This window comes from Myotis nattereri (genome assembly GCF_964212035.1).
Source record: "Myotis nattereri genome assembly, chromosome: 6".
Taxonomy (NCBI): Eukaryota; Metazoa; Chordata; class Mammalia; order Chiroptera; family Vespertilionidae; genus Myotis; species Myotis nattereri.
The window spans coordinates 78,156,223-78,181,163 of NC_138081.1; positions in this window are offsets into that span (position 1 = coordinate 78,156,223).

Consider the following 24,941-nt stretch of genomic DNA (forward strand, 5'->3'; position numbering starts at 1 on the left):
AATTCCATGATTAGTAGAAGGAGGAATTTTACTTTATGGATAGAAAGTAAATTGATCTGACAACTTTAAAGCAGTGTATATGACATGATTTACTCTGGTACCCATTTATTTTTATAAAATTGCGAAGTTATGAAGATTGCTAAATTTCAACAATCCATTTGGATTGAATATTTTTGAGAGAATATATTATAATATGTAAAACTGTAACAAAAGCTTTGTTTTGGCAATTTCTTCCATTGTATTTTAGAGCACATTTAGAAACAATTTCTTTATACAATGTTTTTCAATTATAAAGTACTAAAGGCTGGGTGCACAGATTCGTGCACATTGAAAGAAAATTAATTAGAAGGTGGCCAGCAGGGTGGGGCTGGGTGAGATGGGCTGGACACACCCTGAAGCCAACCTCCTGCAGTCCCTCCCTGGCCTGCCCATCCCAGCCGGGTGCACCTGGAGTGGTGCCAGGGCTCTAAGGGCATCTGCGGAGTGACCCGGGGATCCTTCCCTCCGGCAGGTGGGGTCCTTCAGCCTGGCCTGCGGGGATTGGGTCAAAACCAGCAGTCCAACATCCCCCTGAGGGGTCCCAGAATGTGAGAGGGCACGCTGCAAAGTTGCTGTCGCTCAGCAGCTCCTGCTTTGAGCGTCTGCCCCTTGGTGGTCAGTGTGCGTCATAGCTACTGTCCAGTTGTCCAGCTGTAATGGTTGCTTAAGCTTTTGTGTATATAGATGTATTCTCAGCACAATGGCTTTCCTGTTCAGCTGATTTATTTATTCTACTACTAACCCCCTCGAATAGTGATCAGTGTTCAATGCATCTGTTCCCAGACTCTACTAAATCCTAGAAATCTAACTTCTGCTCTCATTCTTTTGCTGAGACTGCTCTCGTTACGATCATCAATGGTCTCCTAATGACCATTTCTTAGTCTTCTTCATTCTTGACTTCCAGGAAGCATTTGGTGTTACTGACAGCAGCCTTCTGCTAACTCCGCTTTGGATTTCCATGATTCGGCCTTGGAGCTTCTCTAGTTCCTACAGAGCTTCCTCTTTTCTCTTAATTACCCTCAAACAGAGAATTAGACATAGGCTCTCTTCTCTTTCTTCACTATATGCTCTCCTTTTACAGTTTAATTCATTTCCATAATCTCTTCTGTTACCTCTAAATGGGTAATTTAAGGACATAAATCTCCTAGCTGGGCAACCTCAACGGCTAGTCCTGTTGGCATCTAAACATACTCAAAGCTGACTGCATCATCCATTCTCTCAGCCCTCCCACCAGCTCCTCTTCCTGACTTAGATAAGTCAACAGGAAAAGTTTGTCTTGCATTGGCAGTATCACCTCATCTGTCTTTCCTTTTTTTTTTTTTTTTTTTTTTTTAATCATTGCTGCCTCCCAGGACTCAGTTCCACATCTTAACTGGCATCCCCTCCCCTAGGCTCTTTTCTGCCAGTCCATTAGACAGAGATATGAAGTCTTTTTTCTCTAAAGTACCATTCTTCTCTCAGTTAAAAATCTCTGATAGGTTCCAAATGTCTATTTAATCAAGTGTAAATTCCTTAGCCCAGCAGTGATAACTGCCCAGAGCAGATGTGACAAACCAGAACCTGGCATCTTCCTTTCCCTCCCACGCACAGTACTTTGTATCCAACACTTAATAAACATTTACAAAAGGTGGAGGAGCTCAAATGAAGGATGAACAAATACTCCAGTAGTCTGATGGGGACCCTCCTCGTGTGCTTTTAATTTGCTTAAAGTTGGGCATGCCAACTCACAGAGGATCGCTTTTGGACAATTTGATTTACCTTCTAAGTCCAAAACAGCTTCCATCCTTCGAATTCTACCAGATTGGGACCTATGCTGAACTATTCCAGCTTCACGACAATTTCCAAAGTGGTCTATGAGTTTAAAAACACACACAAACAAACAGAGAGAATGAGGCATGTGGCTCAGGAGGGAAGGCTGAGGGCAACCCATTGAGACAGGAAACTACATCCACAAGAGAGAAAGGGCTGGGTTAGAAAAATGCATGAGGGGAAGGACTGGGATGGCTGCCTCTTAGTCTCCTCTCTATTGGCACTGCCTCGCGTAGTGCTGGGATATAATAAGCACTGTTATTGCACTGAGCTAAATGAACTGATCTAGTTGCTTCCCTACTCACTTAATGTTAACTTAAAGTGAGCCATAGACACCCTATCTGAAGCAAAGGGATGAGCCCACAAACCTTTAGTTCAAGATGAAATGAGTTAGTGCACCTGTGAGACACCTTAGGAAGGCCTTTGCTCCCCCGTTCTGCCTCATTTGAATATTTGAGTGGTTAAAACACACTGTAGCATTCTTTTCATTACCCTTCAAATCAAAGGCAGTCTCAGTTATAAGAAATGACCCTTTGTCCTCAGGGAGCCAATAAAGAAGCTATTTTAATTTGAATGAAAAAAATAGAAACCTATAAACACTTCATTTTCCCCCAAATTGGCCCTGTTGCCAAAAACTGTTAACTGCCAGGACGGATGCCACCTAGGACATCAATCCAGAGCGACTCAAGGACCTGGTGGCATTGCCTAGTTTTCATCCTGGGTTTCACATCAAATTCCTAAAACCCTCTTCTCTCAATGTCAAATCCTTGCCTAGTCCTTTGCTTTGTAGACCTGTTCTTTGGTGAATGGCCCCACAGACAAACTCCTTACTGGAACTTTCTTCTCCCTTGGCTTCTGTGGGTCTATGCAGCCTCTGTCACCTCAGCCTCTATAAAGGCTCCTGCATTATCATTTCCTTGAATCCCTTCCAGCCACTGAAATGCAGACGTTCCTAGCATATGCTCTGCTCATTCAAACATGCTTATTCAGTATAAGGAGGTGCAGAGGTGAACTAGGCACAGTCCATTCCTCCAGAAAATTTCAGTCTAGAGTAGAAAATAGGGCATTTAAAAATAGTTATCACATGAGAGAGAAAGTGTCAAGCTCCTTAAAAGAAACATTGACAAACAGGCTATTTTAAATCAGAGCAGAGAGAGTTTGCTCCCAGCTAAGAGGATGAAGGAGTTAGCATTTGGACCTGGCCTTGGAGCATTATACCTAAGAACAGGTATAATTGAAGACAACAAAACAGGAGCCGTGGCCTCTTCCTTTCAGCCTCCTTCCTTATATATACTCCTCTCTCTGTATTCCCTTACCTATGGATGGCACCGATGCCCTCCCAGGAGGTGGAAATGAGTCCTTCCATTCCTTAGTCCTGTTCGTCCAATAAATTGTGGAGTCCTATAGTTCTCACTTTGCTATAAGCTTTGCTTTCTCCCTCCTTTGTATTTTTGGGGTGGTGGTGGTGGTGGTGGTGTGTGTGTGTGTGTGTGTGTGTGTGTTGTGATAATTTAATCTGGGTCTCATTTACTCTCACACAGACTATGTAAGGGGCTGCATAATTGGTTTTCCTATTTCTAATGCCTTTCTCCACTTCTCCCATTAGATTATTCACTTTATAACACAGCTCTGTTCATGTCACTTCTTTATTTGGGGGGCAGAGCAGTTGCAAGGAACCTTGCAGAGCCTCCTATCTATGGTTCCATCCTATCTCCTTCACTGGCAGCCACCCAAATGATCTTTGGTTTTTCTTACAAACGTCATCTACAGTTGTATGTGTCTTAGGTGTGGATAAAAATCTACTGAGTATGATGATCACTGATAGCACATTGTGGGTGCTGCATTTTATTCATCTTTTAATCCTCTATAGTGTTTAATGTAGAATCTTTCATGTGGTAGGCTCTCTATACAAATGTGTTGAATAAACCAATAACTCTATATACATACTATTTGAGCCTCCTTGTATTTCCTTGCCTCATTGAAATATACCTTTGTATTAATTGATGTAACTATAATTTTTTTAAAAAAAGACACGGCAAATCCTAATAGTGATAATAAGTCAGTAGAAAGAGTTATTGCATCTACTTCATAGGCTGTTGTTGAGAATTAATTCATGGTATAACAAAGAAGTTTAATGTCATCAGAATAGGTTGCTTATATCTTGATGGCACTGACAATTGTGTAACTAATAAAGTTTCTTTTTTTGACTTGCTGCTCAAAAGTTTAGAACCACATTATAGACTCATCCACAGCAAGGCTGCTGTGGTTTGTCTTCTTGTATTAGCCTTAACCCTATACCACTTAAGGTTCCATCCTAGCTTGCTTCTTTCTCATATGCTTTTAATTTGTTTTCTAATCGTATTTTATCCATATAAGCCATCTATAAATAAATAGCTTTTAAAAGTGTTCACACTGTTTTGAATGATTATGTAACAAAAAATAGGGCAAAGGTCATCTAAGTATATCCAGGGCTAGAAATTTAGGAATCTTGCATTTTAAAAAATATATCATTTGTTTTTATGAAGTGATTCCTTCCACAGTTTCTCTAACTTGTTTATTCCACCCTTGTCAGCAATTCACGAATAACTTTCAGATAATTTCTTTTTTGCCTTTTTTAATAACAAGATAATAATTGTCATAAAATAACTGATTTTATAAATCTACTAGAGGCCCCCACTCAGGGGGGTCCCTCAGCCCAGCCTAAACCCTCTCACAGTCCAGGACCCCTTGAGGGATGTCCACCTGCCCACTTAGGTTGCTCCCCAGGGGATCAGGCCTAAGCAGGCAGTTGCACATCCTTAGCGCTTTTGAGGAGGCAGGAGAGGCTCCCGCCAGCACCACTTCACTTGCAGCCATCAGCCAGCTTGTGGCTGAGTGGAGCTCCCCTGTGGGAGCACACTGACCACCAGGGGTCAGCTCCTGCATTGAGCGTCTGCACCCTGGTGGTTAGTGCACTTCATAGTGACTGGTAGTTCCACCATTAGGGTCAATTTGCATATTACCCTTTTATTATATAGGAAAAAATGGTTGGGTTCTAATTCGGCATGAAACTCTCATTCTGTAGCTACAAAACTCTAGTTGCAGAGAATTTTAGTGATTTGTTTATTAGTTGTTGGAGAAATGGAAGTAGAATACAGTTCTCTCAACTCTTCCCATGCTGGTTGAAGTTACTGAGCATACATTGTTACTGTGGATGACAAATTTTTAACAGTTACTCTCTTAAATATAATATTTTTATAAAAATATGCAACTAATTGAGCAGTAAAATAATTGGCAAAACTCACTCTTATTTTATGTTCCCCCTTTTTTTCTGTTTTTCAGGTTTATTCTTTGCAGCACCTTGTATTTTCTGGTTAAAATCGGAAACTCATAAAACAATTCTTTAGTGTAGGTTTCCTGTTGTTTATAATTCAGAATATTATTACAAAGATGGAATGAATTAAATCCATTTACCATGGTTATCAAATTTCAGGAATCAGGAGAATGTTACCTACTCCCTTTACTAATATTACATCTAGAAGTTGGATATCAATTCAGAGGCAAGTTATAACTGACAAATGAGAATAAGCCAGAAGTATTATGTGTGTGTAGGCATTATTTAATTTAAAATGTATGTGAACTATTTCTAGAGTACAGCCACAACTGTATTTAGGTTTATTTTAGAATCAAAACATAATTTAAATATATTTGTGTTGATAAGGTAAGTGCTTTATCAATATTAATATTAGGTTACTTTTCTTTAAATAATGCTAGTACATTTTGAGCACATCACTGTAATACTTAAAAAGACTGTCAAACTAAAAACAACGGGTGATACACACACAACACACAAGGACTGGCCGCTCAGGCTGAGGACACAATTGTGCATGGGTTTAAGTAACCATTGCCAACAACTGTGAGTATTTCATTTGCACTTGTACTATCATAGCATTTTAAATATTTTTATTGGGTATTTTATCATAAATCTTCATAACCTATGACATAACTTTTAAAACAACCACTTTCATGCCATCATTTAAATTCTTGCTGAGAAAAATTTCAAGCTTTAAGTTAATTTGGGGAGTCTACATATTTTATGTTTGTGGCAATCCTCAGATGAATAAGTCAAATTAAAAGTAGTTTTCTATTTCCAAAGAGCAAACATCACAGCTCATCAAGGCTTATGCTCATTTCACAAACTAAATCCACAATGGCATTGTTTATGCATTTACTTCAATATGCAAACAATACCTCCTAGGGGGGTTGTATTTCAAAACAACAACAAAACAACCTTGCTTTAGTTCCTTTGTATTTTATTGTACCTTTGAAGTGTGTGCATATATGAAACAGCTTTGTATGGGCCTCACTGGTCTGTATGTCATGAGTAACTATCTACATTGACTCCAAGTTTAACTTTATTGCTTATTATAGAGTCTAGAAATTGCACCTGGGTGTCATTCTTGATCAAACACAAGAGGCAATGTTTTGTCTCTTCATTTCTTTCAATCTGAATTTCACTTAGATCCCTGAAATCATTGAACAGAAACTCTGTTATTTTCATGAATGTAATATAGTCACCAAAACTACAATCCAGGTGCAGATGAACCATAATTCTGGGCAAAGGTAGAACAACTATTTCGCTTATGTTTCTAATATATTTCTAAACAATAGCAAGAATGAAACAAAATACATTATGATAATCTCACCAGTGATTAGGCCAATTTCTTCAGAAAATAATCTATACTAATAAAAGGGTAATAGCTAATTAGACCGGGTTGACTTCCTTCCAGATAAAGCCATGGTGGTGGGGGCCAAGGCAGAGTCTGTTAGGGGTGATCAGGCCGGCAGGGGAGGACCACTGGGGGTGAGATCAGGCTTGCAGGGGAGGGCAGTTGGGGGCAAGATCAGGCCAGCAGTGGAAGGAAATTAGGGATGATTAGGCAGGCAAAGGCAGTTAGGGGTGATCAGGCTGGCAAGGGAGAGCAGTTAGGGGTGAGTTCAGGGTGGCAGGGAGGGCAGTTAGGGGTGATCAGGCAGGCAGGCAGAGAGGTTAGGGGTGATCAGGCAGGCAGGCAGGCAGAGGGGTTAGGAGCAATCAGGCAGGCAGGCAGAGGCAGTTAAGGGTGATCAGGCAGGCAGGCAGGTGAGCAGTTAGGAGCCAGGGGTCCCAGATTGTGAGAGGGTGCAGGCTGGGCTGAGGGACCCTCCCCCACCCCACTCCCATGCATGAATTTTATGCACCAGGCCACTAATCTAATTATAATAATCATCTCTTTAGGATTTTTTTATAATTTAGAAGTTATCATCCCGAAGTATTGTTTGTGTGACTTTTGCTAAGTCAATTGCCTTGCAATCCTTATCCTGAAATTCACCTCCAGAAAGCTGTTCATACACACAGCCTTAAAACATCCTTCTGAATGTTTACTTGACATTTTACAAACTGAAATGGCTTAATATCACCTAAAAGACTAGATATTTAACTGAACATTTCTCCCTCTAGATCACCTTCATAAATATTATATGTCTAGTCTCTATTTAGTACCCATTTTGATATAACTTAAAAGTGGCATTTATTCTATTCTATTTTACTGCTGAAAGTCAGCCATTATCTATGCCAAAACAAAACCTATTATTTAAGATATAATCTTTTATCAGAAAAAAAATTTAATTCCTAAAACAAGTAAAAATAGTTTGTATTTCAACATTTATTAATCTTACCAGTAATTTTGTATGTTAATTACATGTTATTTTGCTTATATAATTGAGATTCATTAGTTTATTACAGATTAGACCATCCTCTCTGGAAACTTGAAAAATTGAGTATCTTATTGAAAATCAACCAGAGATATCCAGTGTTTTAATTGTTTAAATTGATAGATCGTGAATTGTTCTCAATAATTAGACAATTTCATTATTAAGTTTCTTTAAATGTCTCTAATCAATTATATGTGGTCCTGGTAATTTGTGGTGATGGGTGAACATCAAGGGAAGAAGGAGTTGGAGAAGAGGCTGCCTAACTGGTAAGAAGTAGAGAGGAAAGAGGCAGGGTTAGTTACATGTTGATCCTAGTTGCAGTCATAGCTGAGGATGTCCATTTCCCCCTCTCAGCAAGAATTCCTTTGATATCATTCATAACCCATGGTCTTTTAGCACCATCTCAGAACCTGGCCCATAGTAGATTTAATATTAATGATACTTCCCTAAAACTACCTTTCCTGAGATATGGGGCAGTCCTAATGCCTGCATGAATTTTGAGACTTCTATATCACAGAACAAGAAAATTGTTCTGTTTCTTTACCCTTTAAGTCCAGCTCAGTCTTTGCTTGAACAATATCCTCATAAGGTCAATGAAAATGTCTGTGAAATAATAAAATAAATTCATTTTTAATATTAAAAAAAGAAAGAAATTATCTCTGTTATATCTGTCTGAATGGTAATGTATTTTGGGGTCTTCTCTCTCTCTCTCTCTCTCTCTCTCTCTCTCTCTCTCTCTCTCTCTCTTTGCTTTTCTTACTTGAAGGCAAGTTTTAAATTTAAATAAAATTCCTTAATTGATGTCACATACAAAATGAGAGAAAGGCCAGAATGATTATAGAACACACACAAAATAGTCAAAGCCTTAATGATATTTTTGGTTTTTCATGAAAATATACCATTTTGAAAGTGCTGATTTGGCACAAAGAATGCCCTTTTGGCTCTGAAAATTATTTTCCCTGTAATGTTAAATGAGTGTCAAGAAATTAATCCTCCCAGCACACTTATAGAAACAATAATAGTATGAGTTGGTTATGAGCTGCTTTGATAGGGTACTGCAAAGCCCTTTAGTCTTTAAAGAGTCCTGGCATTAGGTAACTTTAATTGTTGGTTTCAGATGTCAATCTCCATCAGAAACACAGCTGGAGACTGATAGGTGTCACTTGGGAAAAAGCATTTTGGATTACTTTGAAGTCAATTGGACTGAACATGAAAATTTTATAGTTAGTGGCAGATTTCTTTTTAAGATATATTTAAGTGAAGTATCCCTTAAACCCATTACATTAAAAACTATCCAGAATAAGAAACCTCAAAGGAAAATTCGCCTCAGTGGCAAAGTGTTAATCAGATAAACCAAGAAAACAGTTTTCCCAAACCCATAATTTCCATACTTCGGGTTGTTCTTGTTTACATGCAGCCCATTTTAACTCTTTCCATTTCATTTCTGAGCCTCTTCCATTTTGAAATAGTTGTTTGAAAAAGTCATAGAAATGGTAGCACACACAGGTCAAGGGAAAATGACGTGATGGTTAGCTACAGTGGGGTGCACTGTAGGAATTCCATCTGTGCCTGGCTGACACTGATCCCTTATGTTTCACTGGAAAATGTGAGCCTCCCTAGAGGATGCAAGACCAATGACTCCTGGTCCTCGGAGTTGTATCATTCATACAGAGAAGGGCTTAGAGTGACTGTTTACCTTCCTTAATGGGTACAAGAGGACAACAAGCATATTTTCTTCTAAGGATTAGAATGCTTCAATTCCATTTCCTCCTGGAAGGTTTGCATTAATCAGTTTTAAATTGATTCACAAGTTATAGCAGAATTCTTAACACCCTTGAGTCACAATGAAAAGTAACATAATATTAAAATCTGTGTATTCCAAAGTAGTGAGCAAACAGAAATGAACAAGTGTTAAACTAAGTGATTTGTACTTGCATTAGAGAATAAATTGCTGCTTTACAAAAAAAACAACAACAACAAACCAAATATAGAAAATAAAAGAAATGATGCATAGTATATAAATGGGTTGACTTCAATGTTTTATCCAAAGTTATTTCCACCATGCTCTCAGGTTTTCTAGATCTTGTTTAATTCCAACTTCAGTACGAATAACCTAGTTTTAACACCAGACAAATTACTTTACGCTTTACTTCCTCAATTTTCTCACTCTTGGCATTCCTTAAAATACCTTAAGAGAGCTTCTTCTATTCTTTTCTTGAATCACTGGAGAAACTTTTGTTCTGGAAACTTCATGGGTTGTACTGTTACTTGTAGACATAAAGAGCAGAATGCCCGTAGGGGTGATGACTGTTATATCTGCCACCAGGAGCATTTAGGTTTATCTCACCATCCAATTATTGAGTCAGCAGCAAACAAATGAACTTGCAATTCTTTTTAGAAACAGAGATACAGTGATTAAATATATAAATGAAAACTCTATAAAAGTAGAAACTATCATTAGCATTACACAGTCACAAAGTTGGAAGAGTGAACTGTATCTTAATGTGTATATCTACCATGCAATATGCAGTTTTTCCTAACAGTGATAAAACTTGATAGCTTCAGCATCATACTGCTTTAGGCCACTAGTATCTTCCCTTTGACACACAGACCAGAGATCATAGTGGGAGAAGCACTATATTAGGGATCCAAAATATTGGGTACTGGGTCCATTTCTGCCCCAATTTGTTGTCATTAGTCTCTCTGAGTTGTTTCCTAATCGGCAGTAAAAGTGGATCTAGCTCAGTGATGATCCTTAAAGCCTGCACCAGCATTAACATTGGTTCTGTCCCCACCCCTTTAAGGTACTTATCTGCCAGTCAATGAATAAGCATTTAATTGTTGCTTAATATGTATCTAGGAGAGTTGATTTTCCTATGACTAAATAAATCTCTTTCCTAACTGAGGCCAGGTCTATAAATGGTAAGTAAATTAAACCAATAGCATGAGGATTGCTCTACTCAGATTTCTTCAGGTTTTCTGTGAAGAGTAACTGAGGGTCAGGGAGCAACTGTATGCATGGGTCTGGCTGCTAATTTAGCATCAGAGGAGCTGTGCTAATCCAGGATAATTGCTTTTCAGGTCCAGTTTACCTTGGGTGTGTGAATGTGGCCATTATTCAGATTATGTCCTATAACAACTTTCAAGTGATAGAGGAGGAGAAGATATGAATAGACATAATTACATGTAGTAAAGAAAAAAAAAATTGGGAAAATTCAATTAAAACCACAAATATACATACAGTAGATGTGTTCAATCAGGACTGGAGTTGCCCACAGGGCTGTAGAGAGTCATTAATAGGTTGACTGATTTGATCTATTAAAAAATGTGTTTTCTCCCCAAATGTCTCACCCACAGCTCAGTAAGGATTCCCAACATTCCACCATCAAGAATTGAGCTTAAGCCGAAACCGGTTTGGCTCAGTGGATAGAGCGTCGGCCTGCGGACTGAAAGGTCCCAGGTTCGATCCCGGTCAAGGGCATGTACCTGGGTTGCGGGCATATCCCCAGTAGGAGATGTGCAGGAGGCAGCTGATCGATGTTTCTCTCTCATCGATGTTTCTAACTCTCTATCTCTCTACCTTCCTCTCTGTAAAAAATCAATAAAATATATTTAAAAAAAAAAAAAGAATTGAGCTTAAAATGTTAAACCAAGATCTGCTTCCTCACATGGACATATCTTTGTTCTTTTTTTTTTTTTTAACAGATGTGTATTTTTTCCCTTGTGAAACATATTTTTGTTGTTAACAAAAGCAGGTTATAAACCGCAATGGATCCTATTTTTTGAACTATATGTATATTAATATGTATTATGTGTGCATTCTTTATAATTGTTTTTATTTTTCAATTATTAGTTTCAGGTGTACAGTATAGTGCTTAGACATTTATATAACTTACAAAGTGATCCCTTTTATAAGTCTAGTGCTCTGCTAACACCATACATAGTTATTACAATATTATTGACTATATTCCTTATGCTTTAACTTACATTCCTGTGACTATTTTGTAACTGCTAATTTGTACTTCTTAATCCCTTCACCCTTTTCACCCAGCCTCCCAACTCCCCTTTTGTCTAGCAACCATCAGTTTGTTCTCTATATCTATGAGTTTTTTTTTCTGTTTTGTTCATTCATTTATTTTGTTTTTTAGATTTTTTAGATTCCACATGTAAGTGAAATCATGTTATTTGTCTTTCTCGGTCTGACTTCTTTCCCTTAGCATATTACTCTCAAGGTCCATCCCACATGGACATATCTTTGGAGAGGTATGCTTTTTGCCATAATGCTTTTAAGCTATTTCAGTAGGACTTTTCTGTTTTCAGTGTGATAGCAAAGTGAGACACACTTTAAGCATGTACAGCACAATATATTTTGACATGGGCTAGGGAGATACAGAATTTGAGTGGCTGGGGAAGCATAGGTCTGGGAGAAATGTCACTGTGGAGATAAATGGGAACCAGAAAGGTTCAGAAGGGGAGCCTCAGACCCCAGGAGTAAAAAGTGAACAAAAAGAGAAGACAGGAAATTAACAAAATATATACTTAGTCAAATTCCTGCCTATTTGGAGCCTGTTGCTGACTTATGTTTACATCTTGGGTATTTTTTTTAAAATATATTTTTATTGATTTTTTACAGAGAGGAAGAGAGAGGGATAGAGAGTTAGAAACATAGATGAGAGAGAAACATCGACCAGCTGCCTCCTGCACACCTCCTACTGGGGATGTGCCCGCAACCAAGGTACATGCCCTTGACCGGAATCGAACCTGGGACCCTTCAGTCTGCAGGCCGACGCTCTATCCACAGAGCCAAACCGGTTTTGGCATATCTTGGGTATTTTTCTTTTGATAAAACTTTGATTCTAATTCTTCTATCTGAGTACTTAAAGTATTTTATTTACATTTTTACCACTTGAGAACTTAGGTGAGGCAAAGTTTTCTTATTAATTCTGCTCACGGATAAAGATAACTATATGTTGGTTGATTAATTTATCTAAATCTAATGTGGAGATAAAACACCACTTTTCTTGCCGAAACCGGTTTGGCTCAGTGGATAGAGCGTGGGCCTGCGGACTGAGAGGTCCCAGGTTCGATTCCGGTCAGGGGCATGTACCTGGGTTGTGGGCATATCCGCAGTGGGAGATGTGCAGGAGGCAGCTGATCGATGTTTCTCTCTCATCGATGTTTCTGACTATCTCTCTCCCTTCTTCTCTGTAAAAAATCAATAAAATATATTTAAAACAAAACAAAACAAAACACCACTTTTCTTAATTTCTGATTCTAGAAAGCTCAATGCTTAAAGGGCAAGTAGGTAAAGAAGACTCATTTCCAAAATACTAGCAAAGTTTAAACTAGTACAGATAAATGCTAGATGTTAAAGATCTATGTAGTAATCTTTATAGTCTGTAGTAATATCAGCCCACTTTATTGCATGCTCACCTAAAATACTACATGGATAATCTCCTTTGACCCTGCCAACTCTGGAAAGTACATACTATTTGTAGCCCATTTTACAGATAAGATAAGAAAGGCTTAGAGATGCAAAGTCACTTACTCAAGCTCACTCTGCTATGTTGGAAACACAGCAGAAAGTCCAATCCAGGCCTGAGACCTTGGAGGTGAAGTGTTAAACAACTCTGAGAGATGGCTCAGTATGGTTCTTGGGTGTTGGTTGGTGAGAAAAAGAAAACAGACAGACAAAAACCAAAACAAAAGATAATTATTTGCTATAGCCCTTATGGAATCATGTAAATATACACAGGTCTATAGGCTTGGAGTCTGAGTTTAAATTGAATCAGGCTGAACTAAAATTGTCACTAACCAGCATTCCTGCAGCACCTTTCAGACAGACTGATGGGCTCACCATTATACAAATGGAAGTAAGGGGTCATTGCCAAACGTAGGAACTTGTAGTAGACTTGTCACTAAGTAAGAAATTTCAGGGAAAAAATGGAAATTAGCTGACAGTATTACTAATTCAGCATTGTGTTATTCTCTGCATCTCTGCTTGCATTTTTTTAGGAGGAGCACTGATGGGAAAATTCCTCTGGCTGGTTCGGATACTGTGGCCTAATTCATTCCTGGTGCCTTTCAGTGAAACTGTGCTTTTGGTTACTGTGACCACACATGTAGGATAACATTACCACAGTGGCATCCATGGCCGAGACACACAGCTAAGGCTAGGAGGTTTCTTCCATTTAGTCCTCACTTGTTCTAGTTCTCTGCACTTTTTTCCATTGGGGTTTTGTTATTTGATGTCAACTCAGCAGAATCTGGACTTTATACCAGATTTCTCTCAGCCCCAATTTAAGATAAAAAATAACATGAGAAGTAACTTGGATAATAAATATCATCCATTTTCCAAGGTAGGCTATTGGTTTAAATGATTTATGTGGCTAAGAACAGGTGCAGTGTCCCTGTGTTACCATGGCGTACACTTGAGGGCTGAGACAAATAAAAACAACAATATATCTAGACATCTTCCCCAGGCTTTCTAGACTTTGCTTACCACCATGCTCCCATGATTAGAGTTCCTTTTTCAAATATAACTATGTCTATAAATTAGCAAGAAAAAGACATAGAAAACCAGACAAAAGTCTTTAATATATAATTTGTCAAAGAGGGTATATGGGAAACTAATAAACAAATGAAAAGATGCTCAATTTCATTGTCACCAACATAATACAACTTTAAATTATGGCGAGACATTATTATATACACAAAAAATATTTAAAACAAACAGGCAAACAAAACCAAGTGCTGGGGAGGAATTGGAAAAAACCAAACTCTTACATTCTCTACCAGAAATATATATTGGTTAATCATTTGGAAAACTTTTTGTGAGTCTCTACTAGAGCTGAAAACATGTGTGTATACTATTACCTAGCAATTCCACTCTAAGATATATAACCATCAGAAATGCAAAGTTATGTTCACACAAAAGAATCTATAAACAAAAATCATGTGAAGAATATTCATAACACCATTCATAGTACCCTAAACTAGAAACTACGCAAATGCCGATCAACAACAAAGTGAAGAAATAATGTGGTATATTTATATAATGGAATATTGAATATACAATGAGAATGATTCACAAACACATGCCACCATATAGAGGAATTTTATAGGCAGAATGTTGGCTGAAAGATGCTAGACACAAAAGACTGCAATGGAATGGTTCAATTAAGTAAAGTACAAAATAGGTAATATTTATGCCGTTGGAAGTTAAAATAGTTCAGACTCTTGGAAATATAGTGCTTGGAAAGATTTTTCGGGCTGTTGGCAATGCTCTGTTTCTTGATCTGGGTGCTGGTTATATGTGTGTGTTCACTCCCATTGTATTGCACACTTCTGACTAATGCACATTTCCTGAATCTATGTTATTTCTTCAATAAAATCATTGTTTAAAAGGTGAGGGTGTACATTAATCTGTGTATCACATCAGAGGTTGCATTTATCAGAGTAGTTAGCAAGCTCCTTAAAAAGCAGACAGTGGAGTCTTAATAGGATAAGAAAGATTTGATATGGATGGGAGGAAGGCAGAGAATCTGACAGTTTCTGAGTATAGGACAGCTCACATTAGGCCCAGATGGAGACCTATTGTGTGTGACACTGCATCTGGAAGGCAGATACCTTAAAGGGCCTGGATCAGGGCGGGTGTAAGCAGGCAATGGAAGAGAGAAACAGACGCTGGGGTATAAAATAGAAAGCTAGAGAGTAGGACTTTAAAACAAACTTCTCTTATTTCACAATTTACCGAGGACTAGACACACTAAAAAATAACGCTAATGTAATTTCAAGTGACATAGAGTTTAATTAAGCTTTCCCTAATAATTCAGAGCAGTATACTTTTCTCCCTTTAAGCCTTGGTGTTTTTTCTTAGTTCTTTATTAATAACTAGAGGCCTGGTGCACAAAAATTTGTGCACTCAGGTGAGGGGTTCCTCAGCCCGGCCTGTGCCCTCTCACAGTCTGGGAGCCGTTGGGGGATGTCCACCTGCTGTCTTAGGCCCACTTCCCAGGGGATTTGGCCTAAGCTGGCAGTCAGACATCCCTCTGGCAGCCCAGGAGCCCTTGGGGGATGTCCACTTGCCAGCAGGGGCCAGGCCTAAGCTGCAGTTGGACATCCTTAGTGATGCTGAGGAGGTGGGAGAGGCTCCCACCATCACTGCTGTGCTGGCAGCCATCAGCCTGGCTTGTAGCTGAGCAAAGCTCCCCCTGTGGGAGCACGCTGACCACCAGGGGGCAGCTCCTGCATTGAGCGTCTGCCCCCTGGTGGTCAGTGTGTGTCATAGTGACCAGTCATTCCCAGTCATTGTGCTGTTAGGGTCAATTTGCATATTACCCTTTTATTATATGCCTGGTGCATGGGTGGGGGCTGGCTGGTTTTCCCTGAGGGTATCCCAGATCAGGGTGGGGGTCCTGGCAAGCCTGGGTGAGGGGCTGAGGGCCGTTTTCAGACTGGCCACACCCCCTTCAGGGTGGGGGTCCCTGCTGGAGTGCCTAGCCAGCCTGGGTGATGGGCTGAGGGCCATTTTCAGGTTGGCCACACCTCCTTTAGAGAGGGGGGTCCTGCTGGGGTGCCTGGCCAGCCTGGATGAGTGGCTGATGGCTGTTTGCAGGCTGGCCACAGCCCCTTCAGGGTGGGGGTCCCTGCAGGGGTGCCTGGCCAGCCTAGGTGAGGGGCTGAAGGCTGTTTTCAGGCTGGTCAAGCCCCCCAGCAGAAACCCTCACCCCTTGAGGGTGTGGCCAGCCTGGGTGAGGGGCTGATGGCTGTTTGCAGGCTGGCCACAGCCCCTTCAGGGTGGGGGTCCCCCTGGGGTGCCTGGCCAGCCTGGGTGAGTGGCTGATGGCTGTTTGCAGGCTGGTCAAGCCCCCCAGCAGGGATCTCACCCCATGAGGGTGTGGCCAGCCTGGGTGAGGGGCTGATGGCTGTTTGCAGGCTGGTCATGGCCCCCAGCCACCCAAGCTCCCAGTGGAGGCTGACTGGAAGCAGGTATCTGGGATTTATTTATCTTCCATAATTGAAACTTTGTTGCCTTTAGCAGAGGCCACAGCCGGCCAGGGCAGGCGGGAAGCTTGGCTTCCTCCATCGCCAGGGCAACCGAGCCTCCTGCTTGCTCCAGCTCCGTGGCTGCCACCTGCCATTTTGGTTGGGTTAATTTGCATATAGTCGCTCTGATTGGCTGGTGGGCATGGCTTGGGTGTAGTGAAGGTATGGTCAATTTGCATGTTTCTCTTTTATTAGATTAGATTCACTAGGAGAGGAGTTGAGAATGGGGGGAAGAAAGTGGAATTAAGTCTGTATAGAACATTCATTCTGTAAGGAGTGTGGACAGTGAAGGTTGACCAGCAGAACTATGTGATTTTATATATGAATGTAATGCAATTCAAAATAGTTTCAATACTAAATACAGGGCTTAAACTAATAATGTTATTCAGGATAATTCTTAAGAAAAATGTTTTATATTTATGCATTATTTATTTCATAAATACTTTATGAAATACTTTATGAAATCTTATCATATGCTGCTATTAGATACTGTTTTTCAAACCTATAAGAATCATGAGCAGGCCCCAAATGCCTCAAAGAATTTGAAATTATGACTACATATAAATTACAAAATTTTTAAATAGAAGAGTGGAATGCATCCAAAGTAGAATGTGTTCTTTAGACTCCTTCTGATGAGTTAAAAATATGACAGGTAATTGAGAAAGAAATAAAATAGTATAAAATATTGCACTCTAAGTTTTGTTGAATATGTTTCTAATACCAGTTAAAAATGTTTACTTTTTTTCTGCATGTTTAACTGGTATTAACATACGAATATTGAGTCCTTGTAAGAAACTCTTACGGTGTTTATTTTTGTCTACGTGATGAAACGGCACTTTCTACAGGCAGAACATGCAGTAGAGTGGTCACTTTTTTTATTTCATTTTTCTAGGACTTGTTACTTTTTTGGGTTGCAACAAAGACCACGGTTCCCACAATGGATTTTAATCTCAGGGAATTCCTTTCCTTCTTTTGGTCAGGGAGAGCAAAGATGGCCTCACACCAAGATCTGCAAAGTTGAGTTAACTAGAGATATTCCACTCTTTTCCTTTCTGAGTGATCAGGTCCTCTTGGCAAGTCTGCTTTTGTCTTTCAGCAACAATGCTGCTTAATCTCCATAGGGTTTCATCCTGTGATTCCTTTTTCCTACAGCCAATTTCCCCATTTGTAACAAAGATACCTGGCTCTTCATACTTTGAAATAGAAATATATATTCTTAAAATAAGCAAGCTGTTTTGAACTTAGGAAGTGGAGCCCCATCAACTGATGTTTGTCTGAGGAATTTATATTTCTTAGAAAAGGGCTGGACAACCTCTCCTGGGCTAACCTGGCCCCAAGTCTTAGAAGCATACTTCTGAGACACCCCACTCTCTCTGCTGGTATAGGAAACTTTATATAAGTATCTGCAATTGTAATAAACAGAGCTCTGGAACAGAATTCTAAGTGAAATATAAAATCATGCTTTGAAAGTTGTACATTATTTTGGTTCTATTTTTCATGGGCTATCAGGGTATTTTTTTGTTTATTACTCATCATAATTATCCTCCTTATCTAACCCTCCTCTTCCTCATAACAAATCAAAAAGGGCTTATATGCCGAAACCGGTTTGGCTCAGTGGATAGAGCGTCGGCCTGCAGACTGAAAGGTCCCAGGTTCGATTCCGGTCAAGGGCATGTACCTGGGTTGCGGGCACATCCCCAGTAGGAGATGTGCAGGAGGCAGCTGATCGATGTTTCTCTCTCATTGATATTTCTAACTATCTCTCTCCCTTTCTCTCTGTAAAAAATCAATAAAATATATTTTTTTTTAAAAAAAGGGCTTATAGACAATGACTAATCCCAATGTCAATCAAATATTGTAATTCTCTCTAATGATACCTTGTGTGATATATTACATTAAATCTAGAGCCATGAAGAGAGCTAAGTTTCTATAGCCAATGCCTTGAGAAGGTTACTCAACCTTCACATTTTCCTCATCAATTAAATTAAAATAATTCTTCATGTCATTAAGGATCTTAAAATTCTTCTAATTTACAGAGAGAGAGAGAACAACTTTTGAGTCAATCTGCCACTTTCAATGTAACCAGGAATTCAGATAGTTAATAATCATTGTTCCCCCAAAGAGTTTTTCTTTACCAACCATAAAATGAAAAGCAATTCAAGATTTCTAAAATGGCACAAATTAAACACAGAAATTGTGAAACATGCCATTTGTAAAAGTAGATCTATAATAAATTGCAACTTACTATTATTAAAGAACAAAATGAAAATAACCAGGAAATTTATTAAAAATTGTACACATAAATTCAAATAGAATGGAATGTAACATAATAAAAGTAATTCATCATTTAAGAAATATTATTAACAACTCAAGCTCTGAATTCAGTCTACTGGGGGAAAAATATTCCAGTCTCCTGGGGATGTCTATTAATATCCTTAAAGCCTCAGTTATGGCATTTAAAAAGTGGGTTAATAATGATACCTACCTCATTATTTAAATAAGATAATGGGAATGAAAAAAGTTAATGCCTGTAAATTATTTAGCACAGTGACTGGTACATAATTGGTACTCAATAAAGTTTAGCTATTTTTGTATTGTCATTATTACCATTTTAAATACAGAAGATTCTGGTTATTCATTGTAATTATGTTCTGAAAAGTTCCTTCACATATTGAATAACAAATATTGAATCATTGCCCCTAGGAGAAATACAGTGTTAGGCTCATTCAAGCCTATATTTTAATCTATTATATTTTATTTATTTTTTAATTTTTTTAATGTTTTTTTAAATATATATTTTATTGATTTTTTACAGAGAGGAAGGGAGAGAGATAGAGAGTCAGAAACATCGATGAGAGAGAAACATCGATCAGCTGCCTCCTGCACATCTCCCACTGGGGATGTGCCCGCAACCCAGGTACATGCCCTTGACCGGAATCGAACCCGGGACCCTTCAGTCCACAGGCCGATGCTCTACCCACTGAGCCAAACCAGTTTCGGCTAATCTATTATATTTTAATATATAACCTTGCTTTTATAAGCACACCTTATTTAGTATATATAATTGACCCATTAACATTGAAGTCAACCAAAAGCAATACAATTTATGCCTAAATCAAGCTTATAAAACTTATAACTTCTACCTCTATTCAACATTGTACTGGAGGTTCTTGCCAGGGCAATTGGGCAAGCAAAAAAAATTGCTATTCTGGGGTCAGATGCTTTTATATGAACTTTAGCATCAGCTTGTCAATTTCTACAACAACAACTTCAACAAAAACAGCTGCAATTTTCATAGGGATTATGTCAAAACTGTAGATCAATGTGGGAACTGTTGTATCAACATTTTTATGTCTTTAAGTCTATGAATAAAAATATCTTTTCATTTATTTAAGTCTTTGAATGCTATAAAACAGTGTTGAAAGAAATTATATTTAACTATTGTGATTTTTTGTTAAATTTATATGTAGTTTCTTTTTGCATACTATTATAAATATAATTGTTTTATTAATTTTATTTTTGGTGTGCTTATTGCTACTGTATAGAAATACAATTAGTTTTTGTTTATTGCTCTTGTATCCTGAAGCCTTGATGAAGTTGATTATTATCTCTAATATTTTTAGTGGAATATTTAGGAATTTCTATGTATAAGATCATGTCATTTTTAAATAGAGATAATTTTACTTCTTTTTTTCCTGAATGCAATTAGGAACACTAGACTACTGCAGCCCAAAACTCAGAGTCCATTTTAAACAGCAAAATCATCTACAAAAAGCACAAAAATGTGAAAAAAAATCACACTAAACAGACCATGTAAAGCAGTGGTTCTCAACCTTGGCTGCACATTAGAATCACCTGGGAATCTTTTTAAAATCCTAATTTCTGGGCCTCATCCTCTGGAAATTCTGTTTCTTTGTTATGGGATGGGGCCACAACATTAGTAACAAAACAAACAAACAAAAAAAAAAACAGAATTTCCGGAGGATGAGGCCCAGAAATCAGGATTTTAAAAAGATTCCCAGGTGATTCTAATGTGCAGCCAAGGTTGAGAACCACTGATGTAAAGAATACTTGTTCAATCTCAACTGGGCATGTGTACTTCAGGTGACTCAAATTTTTTGCTGGTCTGAGCATGCTCATGTCTATGAATGACTGCAAAAGTCCTTGACCATTGATTTTGAGATTACAAATAAATGTTAGGTTATCTAGTAGAATTCACAAATACAGAATCCATAAATAATGAGGTTTAACTGTACTGAACTGATGATACATTCAGTTTACCTAGATCAGTGGTTCTCAACCTTCCTAATGCCGCGACCCTTTAATAGAGTTCCTCATGTTGTGGTGACCCCCAATTTCATTGTTATAAATTGAACATAATTTAAGCATAGTGATTAATCACAAAAAAATATGTAATTATATATGTGTTTTCCGATGGTCTTAGGTGACCCCTGTGAAAGGGTTGTTTGACCCCCAAAGGGGTCGCGACACACAGGTTGAGAACCTCTGACCTAGTTAAAGTATTTAAGAGGGAAACAAAAGGAAAATAAATGAGAGATTTACACTCATGCCAGAAAAGATCTGATATGTTAAGAAATTAGTCCTTTTGCTAATTCTGAGACACTATCACTAAAGAGTTTTAAATGAAAAAAATGTCAGATTTAGAATATCATGCTTAGATTAGTGTTTTAGAAAAAGCATTGACACCTAGAATAGAATCACCCCCTAAAATGGTGCCTTATACTTTGTGTACACTCAATATTTACTGAATAAATTCTGTGTTTACTGAATGATCAAGTGCAGAATAGAGATTAGTTTTGTTGGGGCCAGAGGCAGTGCTGGAGGTAGGGAGACATTAAGATTTGGAAACAGCCTAAGTGCCCATCAGCAGATGAGTGGATTAAAAAACTGTGGTACATCTACACAATGGAATACTATGCTGCTATAAAAGAGAAGGAATACTTACCATTTGCAACAGCATGGATGGAGCTGGAGAGCATTATGCTAAGCAAAATAAGCCAGTCAGAGAAAGATAAATATCACATGATCTCACTCATTTGTGAAATATAATGAACAACATAAACTGATGAACAAAAATAGAACCAGAATCATAGAAGCATCGAACAGACTGTCCAACCTATGAGGGAAGGTGAGGGGTGAGGGGGTAAGAGATCAACCAAAGGACTTGTATGCATGCATATGAGCATAACCAATGGACACAGTTGGGGGTGGGACGGGCATGTGCTGGGGGGTGGGAGTGGCTGGGGAGAGGTTAATGGGGGAAAAAGGAGACTTATGTAATACTTTCAACAATAAAGAATTTAAATTAAAAAAAATACTACCTCTATTCAACATTGTACTAGAGATTCTTGCCAGGGCAATTAGGCAAGCAAAAAAATTGCATTCAGGAAAAAAAGAAGTAAAACTATCTCTATTTAAAAATGACATGATCTTATACATAGAAATTCCTAAATATTCCACTAAAAATATTAGAGATAATAATCAACTTCATCAAGGCTTCAGGATACAAGAGCAATAAACAAAAACTAATTGTATTTCTATACAGTAGCAATAAGCACACCAAAAATAAAATTAATAAAACAATTATATTTATAATAGAATGCAAAAATAAACTATATATATATAAATTTAACAAAAAATCACAATAGTTGTATATAATTTCTTTCAACAGTTTTATAGCATTCAAAGACTTAAATAAATGAAAAGACATTCTTATTCATAGACTGAAAGACATAAAAACATTGATACAACAGCTCCCACATTGATCTACAGTTTTGACATAATCCCTATGAAAATTGCAGTTGTTTTTGTTGAAGTTGTCGTAGAAATTGACAAGCTGATGCTAAAGTTCATATGAAAAGCACCTGACCCAGAATAGCCAAAAAAATCTTGAATAAGAACAAAGTTGGAGGACTTACTATGAAGCTCTAGTTTTGAAAACCTGCTATGGTTTGAAACATACTAGGGAGCTACAACAGTGTAGTGTTGACATAAATATGGACATAAAGACCAATGGAATGGAATTGAGAGTCCAGAAATAGATCCTCACATTTTTGGTCAGTTGATTTTCAAAAAGGGTGCCAAGACATTTTAATGGGGGAAGAATAACCTTTTCAACAAGTGGTACTGAGATAACTAGATATATCATGCAAAAGAAGTTGTACCCCTACCTCACACCATCTACAAATATTAACTCAAAATTGATGAAAGAGCTAAATGTAAGATATAAAACTATAAGCTCTTAGAAGAAAACATAGGTATAATTATTTGTAGTCATGAATTTGCCAATAGTTTCTTGCATATAATACCCAAAGCCTGAGCAATAACAACAACAAAAGATAAACTGGACATCACCAAAATTAAAAACTTTTGTGCTTCAAAGAACACCATAAAGAAAGTGTAAAGACTACACAAAAAATTTTCAAATTATATATCTGATAAAGGACTTGTATCTAGAATATATAAATAACTATTACAACTCAATAATAAAAAAAAAGATAACTAACCCAATTGAAATTAGACAAAGGATCTGAGTGGACAGTGCTCCAAAGAATGCATACAATAGCACACAAAAAGATGCCATCAGAAAAATGCCAATCAAAACCATAATGAGATTGCACTTCATTCCCACTGAAATAGCTATAATCAAAAAGGCAGATAATAACAAATGTTGGCAAGGTTGTGGAGAAATTGGAACCTTCACACTGGTGGGAATATAAAATGGTATAGTTTCTTTGGAAAACAATATGGTATTTTCTCAAAAAGTTAAACATAGCATTACTATGGGACCAAACAATTTCACTCCTAGGTAGATACTTAAGAAAAATGAAAACATATGTCCACACAATACTTCTACATGAATGTTGATAGCAGCATTATTCACAATAGTCAAAAAGTAGAAACAGCCCTATCCAGTTTGGCTTAGTGGATTGTGCGGCGGCCTGTGGACTGAAGGGTCCCGGGTTCAATTTGGGTCAAGGGCACATGCTCAGGTTACAGGCTTAATCCCCAGTCGAGGGTGTGCAGGAGGCAGCCAATCAATGATTCTCTCTCATCATTGATGTTTCTATCTCTCTCTTCCTCTCCCTTCCTCTCTGAAATCAATAAAAATATATTTTTTTAAAAAGTAGAAATAGCCCAATAACTATCAACTGATGAATAAATAATGTGACATATCCACACAATGAAATATTATTTACCAATAAAAAAGTACTGAAGAACTGATAAGTGCTGTGAAATAGATGAACATTGACAACATACTGCTAAATCAAAGAAGCCAATCACAAAGGCCTGCAGATTGTATGTTTCCATATATATATATAAAATGTCTATAATAGGCAAATCGATAGAGACAGAAAGTACATTAGTGGTTTTCAGGGGCTAATGGGACAGGATTTGGGGCAATGTATGCTAATGTGTATAGGGTTTCTTTTTTAGGTGCTAAAAAATTTTAGAATTGGATAGTTTCATAACTTTGTGAATATACTAAAAACCAGTGAATTATACACTTTAAAGACTGAATTTTATGATGTGTGAATTAAATCTTTAAAATACTTTAAAGAATCTATGAGATTTCTAATTCTGATCATGACCCAATAATTGCTGAGAGAATTGTCCTTTCACTGTTAATCACTATAAACATGGATAAAAGTTGTGATAGAGGCTTTGAAGCTCTGGGCAACAGGTGTCATTGTTGAAAGAATGGAGAAGTATGAGATGAACCTCATCTTTCCTGTACTTGAGCATATGAAGATGGAGCCAAATAGAATATAGTGAGTTTATTTAGCTGATGAGGCAATTATCTGATTTCAGAACGACAGAAGGTGAAATTTGAGAAGTAGGTTCCCAGATTTGAGGAAGCTACTCAAAAGGGTGAGGATACCGATGGGGGTTGCATCGCTTCCTTGGCCATGGTCTGAACTCTGCTCACAAAGGGTCAGAATCCATGAGGCTCAGAAGAGCATGGCTCCTAAGAGGCAGAGCAGTAAATGAAGATTTCAGAGTTTACTCTGTGTTGGGTGGGTGGGAGGAAGAGAGGGAGAAAAAAATGAGTTGAATTACAGAGATACAATTGGAAACATTGCCTAGCAATAGTGGTGATCGTCATGAGAAGTTTTAACTTCTCCAGTGATCAAACGAAATCAAAAATGTCTTAAATAATTATTAAGGGTTATTGACAACGTCAATCCATAAAAAAATTAAATAATAATGGAAGCTGTTAAATACCAAGTAAATTCCATATCCAAAAGACTCATTAACTGTGAGGAAAACTGCTGTAGAATGAGAATAAT